Here is a 12,273-nt window from a genome sequence, read left to right on the forward strand (position 1 = left end):
CTAGCTATCGCGAGTTTGGAGTGGCACGGCTTGTTTTGCTTATTGCAGCAGATGTGCCTTCCGTTTCTGCTTTGCTTTTGTGGCTGTCTTTTAACACGGGAGCTGTTTAAGCTGGCTTGGAGAGGCGGTTTTAGCAAAAAAATACAAAGAGCAAAACCTTCCCCACCTAAAGAGTGCACCACCGGAGAAAGGGTGTTATAACAGTGAAGCCGGCTTTCGCGCCTGCTCGAGAGTGAACGCAAGGAGCTTATACGTGTGTGAACTCTTAACTATCACTTTTTATGTTGATAGTTTATTTTGCAATTAAAACGCAAATTGCCAACGAAATTAGTGCAGCTTGCACTAGTTGGCAAATCTGGAGAAATAGCTGAGCTGAGTGTAGACCAAGCTTGTTCCCCCCTTGGATCTGCTGTCGGTGTTGGGGACGGACTGAAACGGCCATGTAAAATTCGGGTACACTTGTCCTCACGCCTCCACACTTATCGTAGCTTAGAAAGAACATCGCAAAACCCAAAAAGAACTTCTCGAAGCCTCGCAACGCCTTGAATAACGTTGGTAAAACGAAAGAAACTATGTTGACTTCCAGCTCCGCTATTTCCCCAGCCTTGCGCCGCTAGTGCAAGCTGCACCATTATTTACAACGGCGTTGTTGTCGCTGGACGTAATGGGTGCGGCGTCATCAGAATACCGAGCATTTTATTTACTCCAGCCGCTTACTGCGCAGGTGACCACGCGCCTCACTTGGAGCGCCCGTCGTCGTCGAGTCCAGGGTTGTCCGTGGCACTCGGAAGAAATACCACGAATACAGTTCACCTGCGTCCGCGCCTCAAGGGGGGAGAACAAGACAGTTCGCGCTACAGACGCACAGGTCGCGAAGCCGAGTGTTGCTGGTTGTAGCACGTGTTAATGCGTTCCACGTTTGGAAAATCGTGAAAGCGTACGGACAAAATAATCCGGGAACGGCAGTGATGCATGATGAAGACGGGGATTTAGTAGGATATGGCTATGACTACTATTGCTATACAGTGATGTGCAACGATGGAAAATGCAAATAGAGTTATTAAACAATTATAAAAATAACGCATAACGTGGTGGTGTGTCCTTACGCGTTTACATAGAAAGGAATGCTCCAGCTTCGCTATGGTTCAACCTTCCCTCGGCTCATATAGTGTAAGCATTACCAAATTTCTTAGTGGCTATCAAATGTATTCATTACTGGAGCTGAAGCAGAGCCGGCCAATAGCCGCTCCACTGCTGTCATAACGCAATTCCGGTGGTCTAACAAGAGAATGAATGAACGAATAAATTTATTGTCAAGAAAAAAAGAAAGGCATACCGGCAGGCCTAATTTCTCACAGCTAGGGTGTAACATCAGAACGCCTGCTAGTGTGGGAAATGGGGAGGGGATGTCAGAAAGCTGGATAGGAGAATCAAAGGATATATAGTCTTCATGGTATTAAAAATAAAAAAAAACACACACGCACACACACAAAGACAGAGTCAGGGAGAAAAAGTCAGGGAGAAAGTCACTGGGGTCTCCGCCCACGGTTTTTGTTGCCCATTCACTGCGATAGGAAGCGGATTGCCAACATATTTGCTAATGCATCTAGGTAGCAGCCCACGCACACACACAAAGACAGAGTCAGGGAGAAAAAGTCACGGAGAAAGTCACTGGGGTCTCCGCCCACGGTTTTAAGTGCAATGCACTTCTTAAGCGACCCTGAACCTGCGTTCACCGGCGATGTCCGCATCATATACCCGGGGGATTGGCCAGGAATCTCCTCGTCTTCCTTGGCAACGGGGGGAGATGGGCGCGCGCTGCCTGGCCGCTGACATGGCACATACCCACGTGGGGGATTGGCCAGGAATCAGGCGTGAGAAGGGCTAATGCACCCGCTTAAAGGAGTACTGACACGAAATTTCAAAGCTGAGATCCGCTCTAGCAATCAAGTACAACGACAACACAAATAGGTGTCTGTGAATAAATGCATCTTTCTTTCTTTGTAGTTGTGTGTGTGTGTGTGATCTCTCTTTCGCGAACATTACCGAACCGCGCAAATTCAACTCGTGCATTCGCACTTTCACATTCTTCCCCTCGGGGAAATGCGGGGAATTTTTTTTGTTGCCCATTCACTGCGATAGGAATCGGATTGCCAACATATTTTCTAATGCCTCTAGGTAGCAGCCCAGCGGCCTCGTGGACCGTTTCCCGCTTCCTAGAACAGCCCAACGACCTCATCACCTGGTGTAGCGGTCGGACGCCCCACAGTGCGTCCAGCATCGCCAGCCTTGTTGCCGCAAACTCCGAGTGCTCGAAGAGCAGGTACGGAAGGGACTGGATAGGCCCCCGGAAGTGCCGGCAGGTGGAGCTGTCACAAGCTGGGCAATCCATACAGCCCCCACACGGTGGCACAGGACAGCCGAGCGGTGCCGTCAGCCCGCCGTGCCACCTTTTCACGGACTGCCCGCCCCGGGAGCTACAACGGGTCGCCATCCTTGACGAGTAGCAGGCCACAGCGCTCGGGGGTGGGCCCCAGCTCCAACAGCAGGTGGAGTTCCAGGCTGACACCGACTAGCTCGGCTATAGCTGTGAATGTAGCGTAGTGCACCCGGGACTGTCGGGTGGCGTTCCGAAGCACGGCGGCCGCTGCGGCCGAGCCCTGCCGCCATCGCACCGAGTCGTCTGAAAAGGTCAGGGGGTGGCCGTCCAGCTCGATCCACACGACTGCCAGGGTCAGCTGCAGCTGCCCTCATTGGGGCGCCCGCCTCTTACTGTGTAGGCCCAGGACTCCTAACTGCCTTTGGGTGGCAAGTAAGCATAGCAACGGGGGCATCCCAAGCCACAGGGGCCACAACCCGCTCGAAAATGCAATGATGCGTCTCATGCCGGACTGGTGGTAGATTCGCAGCCGCTCCAGTAGGGAGCCGCCCCCTCCCAAATTCCGCCGCCGGTCGATATCTCCCTCTTCTCGGCCACGATCTGAAGTGCCCGCAATTCCACCTGAGTGAGTGTCTTCTCACACTGAGAGTACCGAGGCAGGCCCAGGCAGGCGCAGAACGCCCTACGGTGGACGACCTCAAGCTCGTGCCTCGACTTCAAGATTATCGTGGTTGACCGGGCGGCCAGTGCAGATTTCCCATAGACATGTGGGCTAGGAAGCACCCCGCAATTTATTTTTTCTCCGTAAAGTCTCTTTCTCCTCCTCCATTCCCTCTAGCTGCCGCCAGCTCAGCTTGCGCAGCATGACTAGCGGCCGCCCGTACATGAGCAGCCCCACAGCCGCAGCATTGTACAGCAGCGCGGATGCGTGCTGTGAGCAGCCATGTCCACGGGCAGCCTTTGTCCGCACGGCCGTGTTGGATGCCTGCGTCCTGGCTTGGAGCTCCTCGGCTCCCCGTCGGAAGTTCAGCCGGTGGTCCACGGTGAGCCCGAGGACGTGTACCCTGATCCTCCACTGGGGCTCCTCGACATCGATGGATAGACGCCGCGTTCATCCGCGAACGGTGGCGGCCTCGTGTACCAGCATGGCGTCGTTATTCCTCGCCAACAGCTGCAGGGCGATGCCCCCAAGCTGGGCCCGGAGTGTGTGCATGGCCACTGCAGCTGCCACGCGATGGCTCTGCTTTGACCCTTGCGTGGCAGCACCCACAGGGCGATGTCGTCGGCCAATGTCGGCGTGTAGATTGAAAGTAAACCAGGGGGCCCCCTCCACTGGGCAGCGTGACTGGTAGGGCTGCCATCACCAGGTTGACAAATATTTTGAGCTATTTTTCAGGTTACCTGATGGGCCTACAGCAGTACGTTTTCGCTGACGTGCTTTGCGACACCGTAATTTACGTACTGGATGTGTTTGTCACTACATTCTCCAAGCATTTCATATTTCGAAAGAAGTTGAACATGGGTTGCAGAGTTTTTGTCAATCGCCCAAAACAAATGCGAACATTCGCAAAAGGAAACGTACAGTTTGAATTTGTTTTTATACCGACGTTGCAATAAAACGAAAACGCAGAACTAAAAATCTTAACACAAAAAACGCTCCTGCTTTTTTCTGCGAACCCCTTTGAGAAGCGAAACAGAAGCGAACCCGATGAAATTCCGGTTGGGAGCCATGCTTTAAAATACTCTTCAAAACAAATTCTCTCTTTTGAAGGAGCAGAACAATCTTAGTGTAGACAGGCTAAATGACAACCTAACAACGGCAATCACAGAATCTGCAGCAGCTGTGGGAGAAGGAGCCTGTAAGAGAACATAGGAAAATTCACTATAAAAACAGCACCGGCTCGGCGTATCGCCCCCTTCTTCACACTTTTGCTAACTCCTGTTCACAAACTCCCCTCCTTTTCCTTTGTCTTCAATTCTGCTTCCCTTTCCTCGGTGACACAGAAATTACCGCCGTAATAATACGTACGGGTGCCCAAGAAACGCGCACTAAAGAAGCGAAACGTCAAATTATCACAGTGCCAAACAAGCGCGCTGCTACGGAGCGGATGCATGGTCTGTTATTTAGATGGCAACGTGTATAGAAATTCAAACTGTAGAATGTGTAAAATTCTCTCTTAGAATGTTTCTTCACGTTAAGTTGCAATTTGTTGCGGAAAAACGTTCACATATGGGGACCGTCAGAAGACGCACCTAATTCTAGTAATTCTGGGGCATGTATATTACTATGTGTGACGAAAAAATAGGCTGTTTGTTTTTTATATCTAAGCTGTTACGCCCTGGTTGGTTTTAAATTTTGTGTCGTAAACTCAAAACCCAGGCAATGCCCTGCCATTCTCGCCTAACTTCTTGCCCTGCCGTTCTCGCCGTTCTCACCAGATAATCAGGCGTACAACATCAAGCTCAATATTCGTGGTAAAGCAAACCACAAACTAAGCAACGAAACCCGCATAGTGGATTTTTAGGCGCCAGTGATCAGCGAGAAGCCCCCTCATGCCTTCCTGGTAAAGATTAGCTTTGTAGCTGCTCTCAAAAACAGGGATTGATGTCCTTCGAGGGCGACCACATGGGGGTCAGAATATTGAGGACCCAACTGGAGCCACAGTGGCCCGCCTATAGCCTGACCTGAATTTGCGCCAGATAAACCGAGCGCTACCGACAAGCCGGCAAGAACGGCGGGAAACACTCCATATGCTCCGTCATCAGCATGCCCAGTGGATCTTTACAGCTTCGCCGGGCAGCCACTTTTGCAGGTTGGAATGGCAGTCATTTTATACTCAAATGTTTTTTAAGCTATGAGTCATCATAAATACTTGGGCGTAGTTTTTCTCAGAACGCAAAATGCCGCCTAATTTTGCTGCTTGAGGCATTTGTCAAAAGTTGAAATTTCCTGTTAGTTTTCATTTGATTATGTTGTACGTTTATACAGATATTTTATTTTTGTTCTATTGTGTGCGCTACCACTAATTTTTTTCTAATTTCCAAAGGTTGGGTGCCGCTCTTCGGGTAAAGGTGAAAGGTGAAAACGCCAGTGTACGCAAGATTACAGCGCATGTTAACGATCTGCAGGTGGTCAAAATATTCCAGAGCCCTCCAATACGACTCGCCTTATCGGTTGCGTTGCGTCGGTGCGTTAAACCCTACAATCAATCGGCTTCAAAAGGTTCGCTAAAACAGCCACAAAAAAGAATTTTCGGTTTTGTTTCTATGCTGTTATCTCAGTGAACCGGACCAGCACATTGAGATCAATTACTATATTCAAAAACTGAGAAAAAAATACATTTAAATAAACTTGACTATGAACGAAAATAAAATTAACTAATGAATATATGTTGTATATTTATAAGTACGGAAACTTCATCTTCTAAAAATTTTGCGCTAAAATTGTTCAAAATTTTTTCAAGCAGATACTTCGACGGAATCATTCATTCATTCAGTGTACCCCTAAAGGCCCTCTAGGCGAGGGTATTATATAGGGGGGAGGTGGGCAAGACAACTTTATACAAAAATACTAAAAAAATAAAAAACGCATTATAACTAGTAATTGGTCCCAACGAAGGGAAGAAACAATAAATACAACCTACAGCCATACCGCGTTGTACAATCCTTAAACAATCAGATAAATTGGGAACATGGCTCGCAAGGCCTCAAGAATTTGCTTGACACTTTTGCGCCCATGATGTTGGCTGAAAAAGAAAACAATATAACGCAAAAACAAAGAACAGACAACATAACAAGTGGCAGCGTATGCAGAAATAGCCTGCAGCAAGAGCAAGAGCAACGTATGCAAGCTACTGCTACAATTTATGCCAGAGGTAAAAACTACAGAAAAAAAACTCTAGTTAGTGACCGTAGTGTGCAAGAGCTGCAAGTATTTATTAGGATCTTTTTCGGTGGCAACATCTGCTGGCAAGTCATTCCACTCAATAATGGTGCGCGGAATGAATGATTGTGCGAAACGAAGTGAATGACATTGTGGGCGTTTAACTTCATTGGGGTGATCGCGCCGTGGAAAGAGACCAGAGGGGCTTTCAAAACTGCCTCTAGATGGACCGAGAGGCAGGCAGACAGGGATACCAACTAGGAAAATGTTTGTATTGGAGTACCATATTGTTGCCTGTCATCTAAAAAGTGATTATGAACGTACCGGCTCAGGTACTAGACTTAGCCACTTATATTGTAATGAATGCAGCATGATGTCTTAAAATAACTTATCTCAAACTGTAACAAGCTCTGTAATAAGCATATTAACAGCGCGTCAGTTCGAGGTGATTCTATTTCAAAATTATGTTGGCCTATATCGGTTAAATAGAGTGTCGTAAAAAAGCTGATACAAATGACTGCAGTATCCGATATTTAAAACCACCAGATATTGAACTGCTTTTGTCGATCTAGGTAACCTTTGCAGGCACCTACCACTGGTAGACGATTTATCCCCCCCCCCCACTCCAATAGAAAAAAAATCTGCGTATCGGGGAACATGCGCGTTTTTAAAGATTGCTCAATATGTGCACTATGGTAATGTACTATGTCGGAACGAGGTAGTGTGGGGTTGACCCGGTGAAGAAGCATAAGGTATAGGCCTCTACGGAGGAAGAGGAAGACAAGAGACGCCGTGCCCTCAATCGCGTTTGATGCTGGAATCACAGCAGGGCGTGTTTCTTGCACGGTGTTTTGGGTTCCTGCCCTCTCACGGCCAGAGCGTCGCCTTTCCCGAGGGCCGGGCCTGTTCTGGTGGCTCCTTTCGGCGTGTTCCGGGAAGCCCTGGACATCACGTCCATGGCCTGAAGGTGGTTCACTGCGTAGGTCCGAGCGGTGATTTGCGTTGGCACCAAGCACCCACGACCAGACGTGGTGCGTGTGCTACCCGACAAGGGCACCAGGCCGCACGTCTTCAAGCAACCCCCGTGCAATTCCACGGGCCTGCGGTTTCTCCTCGCGGCGTATGTTCGGGGTGCTACAAGAAGCACTAGTGCTGTCGGCAAGTCTTGCCAGCGCCCATCACCGACATGGCTGGATCTTGTGCCTGGCGGACTCGGATGTGGTGAGATACACCCTGCTTATCGCTGCTTTGACTGTGTTGTCGGTGAGCGAACAGAGGTTCTGTCTCTCGTGAAAGTGTACGCTTTTAACGTCTCTGGGGGAATATTTCTTGTGTGTTCTCTTCGTGCGTATTCTCGTTGTCTTTCTGATAACCAGAATATATCTCCTTGGTGTTCCGCACCTGGCGTGGGCGCTCCGTACGACTGTCTAGCGCCAGGTGCTCGCGGGGTCCTTCATCCCAAAAACTGGCGAGCCTCTCAGGAACTCTGTTAACACACTGACCTTTGGAACGCTATCTTTTCCAGAAAACCTCGCGTAATGAATCTCGAGAACATAAACGCGCTCGGGGCACAGTACGGATTATCCGCGCCTGAGCTGGTAAGATATTGGAACAAGTAAGAACACGCCGAGCAGCGCGCTTGCAGAAGCTGCGGAAAGAGGCTAGTCGCGAGGACGACGAGAGACGGAAGGACGAGGACGAGATGTAGTAGCTCACGGACTGAGACAGAAGGCCGCGCGTGAGCGGAAGGAAGAGCTTCTCCTGTTAGAGCTCCGGATACGGGAGATGCCGCCCCATGACACGTCACAAGAAAACATTCACCAGAAGAATGGCGTTGGAGGGACTGGGTCGTCAGCCCCCGCTGCCATGGTTAACCGGCAGAAGTTCTCCCCATTTTTGATGAGAGGCGGGACGACCTACACGCCTATTTACAACGCGGCCGCCCAGTAATGGTCGCAGGAGAAGTTAGCTACTATAATTTGCATGTGTCTTTCCAGGAAGGCCCTGACTCCGATAGACCGTATGACGGTCGAAGAAGCACTGGATTATGAGGCGGTAAAAAAACCAGTTTGCAGCGCTTCCGCTTCACCTCCCAGGGCTAGGACGACAAGTTCAGGGGAGCACGACCTATGGACGGCGACACCGAGGGACAGCTCACCGCTCTACTTTCAGGGTACTTCGACCACTGGATCGAGGTGGCCGGCGTACCGAAAACGTTCGAGGGACTCTGGGACCATGTCGTCTCTGAACAGTTCTTTCGGTGCTGCCACTCGAAGCTTGTGGTCTTCCTGAAAGAAGGGGACTGCAAGATGCTAAGCGCTTTGCATGCCCATGCTGATAGAGTTATGGAGGCACAGAGCATCGAGAATCTCGGAAAGACCCCTTCTGGCAGGTCGGCAGACAGTGGCAGGAATGGTCAGCCGAAATCGCCATCAAAATGCGACCTCGGTGACCACAGCGGGCATAGCGCACCTGATTGCTGCATCGCAAGAGTTGCGCTAGAGTGTTCTAAGGGTAGGAAGTTGGGACACAACTCCGAACATTGAAGGACCCAGCCCTCCGACAACAACCATGTTGCGTAATCCGTTTTCACCTTACCTGCTGAACAAAACATGAGCTTCACTTAATGTCCTGCCTTTGGTGGAATGAAAACGGACGCCGGTTGCTTGGGCCAAGCGGGTATCAACACATCCACGCTCCTGGTCGAGAACGTACCTGTAGTTTAAGGACCTGCACTAGGAAGACCCGTACGCGTACTCAGGGACACTGGCAGCAACACAGTCATCGTGTGCGATACCTAGTTCCCGATGACCACTTGAACGGACGGATGAGAAAAATTGTGCTGCTGGATGGGTTCGTCAAACATCTACCATGGGCAACTATTCCGGTGAACAAGCCGTACTGGGTGGGGGAAGTCACTGCTTTATGAATGACAAACCCCCCTATAACCTCGTTCTTGGCAACCTCCCTGGCATCCGAGCACCGCATGATCCAGATCTATGCTGGGTATGCACAAGCTTCAGGACGGGGAGGTTACTGCCTGTCTGAGTGTGATTAGGCCACCAGACGCCACGGTGCGTGTATCTGACATGGCCAAAGCCGTGAACGAGAATAGCACCCTTTTTAATGTCCCACCAGTGGGTGGTTGCCTTGTTTCTTGTGACGAACTGGCCCAGCAGCAGAAGAATGACCGTACCCTCCAGACTTCACATCGCAAAATCGGCAGCGACTCTGTTCTGGCGAAGGACGCATCTACATCTCAACAGAACAAGAGAAGAAAATAGCCTGCTGTGCCGCCATTCTCACTTAGGAGCTGGTAGAGTTTCCCTTCAGATGATCGCGCAAATGTCGCTCCGCACAACGATACTTCGAAGATTTATTGAAGCTACGGCAAGCCCTCTTGGAACACTACGAAAGAAGTACGGAATCCACGTCGACGTACGGCGTTTTATCAAGTCATGTGACACATCTCAGTGGACAAGCACACAAACCGCGGGACCACAACCACCGGCCGAACTTGTTAATTGGCTTAGATGCATCGGCAACAGTCTCGTTTTTCCTCTAAGTGTTGTCTTCCGCCACAACGTCTACGTATGTGTGGGCGTTTTCGGGTCTATTAGGTGCGAATGCACTTCTTAAGCGAGCCTGAATCGTCCGCCGCCGTAGTCCGCACAGCAACAGCTGCGGGTGCGCGCGCTCCTCGTCTTCCTTAGCAACGGGGGGAGATGGGCGCGCGCTGCCTGGCCGCTGACATGGCACATACCCTCGTGGGGGATTGGCCAGGAATCGGGCGTGAGAAGGGCTAATGCACCCGCTTAAAGGAGTACTGACATGAAATTTCAAAGCTGAGATCCGCTCTAGCAATCAAGTACAACGACAACACAAATAGGTGTCTGTGAATAAATGCATCTTTCTTCCTTTGTAGTTGTGTGTGTGTGTGTGATCTCTCTTTCGCGAACATTACCGAACCGCGCAAATTCAATTCGTGCATTCGCACTTTCACATTCTTCCCCTCGGGGAAATGCGGGGAATTTTTTTTGCTTAAATTTCAACATTTGTGTTTCGTTTATGCATGCCCTCGCGTCGCAGTAACTTACCCGAGACTCCAATAGTTGTTGCATACCTTTCTGAAAAGGGGGTGATTGTGGTGATGTATTGTGTCGGAACGTAGTAATACGGGGTTCACCATGTGAAGGACCAGATTGGGCCTCTACGGAGGAAGAGGACGAAAGGAAAACCCAATCCGCTGAAGGGCTTTTAGTGCAGGAATCAGGTCAACGCGCATTGGTTGGGTGGTGTGCCGGGTTCCTGGACTCTGACGGCCAGAAATTCACCTTTAGGAGCCCCAGGCCCGTTCTGAAGGCTCATTTCGAGGGGTTCTGGAAGCCCTGACCATCCCGTCCGTGGTCTCAAAGGGGTTCCCGGCGTACGTCCTAGCGGAGACCTGGGTTCGCGCCAAGCACCCGAGGCCTGACGTGGGGCGTGTGCTATCCGACAAGTGCGCGATTCCGGACGTAGTCAAGCGACCCCCGTGAAATGTCCACAGGCCAGCTGTTATTCCTGGTGGCATAGGCCCGGCGTGCGACCGCCAGCACAAGTGCTGTCCCCGAGTCTTGTCAGCGTCCATCACCGACATGACTTGATCATGTGCCCGACGGACTCGTATGTGGGGAGACTATCCCTGCCTATCCCTGATTTCACTGTGTTGTCGATCAGCGAACACTATTTGCGCCTCTCGTGAAAGTGTACACTTTTAACGTCTCTGGGTGCCTTTTTCCTTGTATGTTCCCTTTGTGCATATTATTGTTTTCTTTTCTCTAACCAGAATATCTCTCCTCGATTTTCCGCACCAGATGCAGTCGCTCCGTATGCCGGTGTAGCGCGAGGTGTAAGCGGGGTCCTTCATCACACTAACCTTTGATATATCACTTTGTTTTTTGCCTTAAAATGCTGCCTCCTGTATGTCTGTCAAAAACCTAATTTTATGATTTTGTGCCAACACGCGTATAAAGAGGCCAGCAGGATTTTAAAAGCTACACTCCTCTAGACATCTAACACATTTGAATTTTCAAGTGTTTGCATAGCGCTCACCATCTGCTGGGTCTTCCAGCAACCCCGCGCCTCCCAAAGGACCCCGTGTTACTTATCATTAAACTGTGACCGTTTCTCTAGGCGCTTCTCATTACCAAGACACGCATCGGGTTTGATCCTGCTTCCTGTGTATTGATAAAATACAGGAGTTCCTATTTGTGTACAACTTCACGACTGATGCACTAGCCAATTATTGCAACTAACCAATAACTGAGCACGTGCTATACCCATTAGTCGCGACATAATGCCCCACCCGCGCATAGCCGAGTATTACCGCTAGGGTAAAATAACTGTATGTAGGAACTTTTCGAGCTCATACGGCTTCGAAAGGACGCTATGCTCAGCCATCCAATTTTAGACAATGTTAATCCTCAGCCCGGCTTTGTTTTATTTTTAATTTTGATGAAATGCTTTTACTTAAGATCACGCATAGTCAATTGTCACGTGCATGTAATTTTGAGAACTACGGAAAATTTACACAACCGAAAGCAGAAAAATCTGATACTATTAAAGATATAGACGGCAAATGAGAGGGTCATGAGTTTTGTTCGTTTACTGCACATGTATTTCCAACATGTACTCTTCGGTCACAGCACGCGCTTGACATTCCCTTAAATTTTTTTCGTGTCGTCAGGCCCCGCCCATAAAGCGCCTGGCCTGGTTAGCGCATTAGCCTGCACTCCGCCACAATAAGACGGTATTAAAACAACGCTTTTTTATGGGTGCCCCAAAGTGGCAGCCACTAAATACAGGCTTTTACGCAGATGGTGCCGAACACAAAATCGCCCCGGTTCGATCTGTGGTTTTTGTGATGTTTGAACGTCACAGAAACAAAATTCAACGAAAACGACCGAGCAAAGTGGTATCTTAAATTATTTCTTAAAATACAAGACATCGTGACCCACAGAACACAAGCCAA

The sequence above is a fragment of the Haemaphysalis longicornis genome, unplaced genomic scaffold, assembly GCF_048455015.1.
Source record: "Haemaphysalis longicornis isolate Haplotype H1 unplaced genomic scaffold, Haemaphysalis longicornis Haplotype H1 scaffold_5, whole genome shotgun sequence".
Classification (NCBI taxonomy): Eukaryota; Metazoa; Arthropoda; class Arachnida; order Ixodida; family Ixodidae; genus Haemaphysalis; species Haemaphysalis longicornis.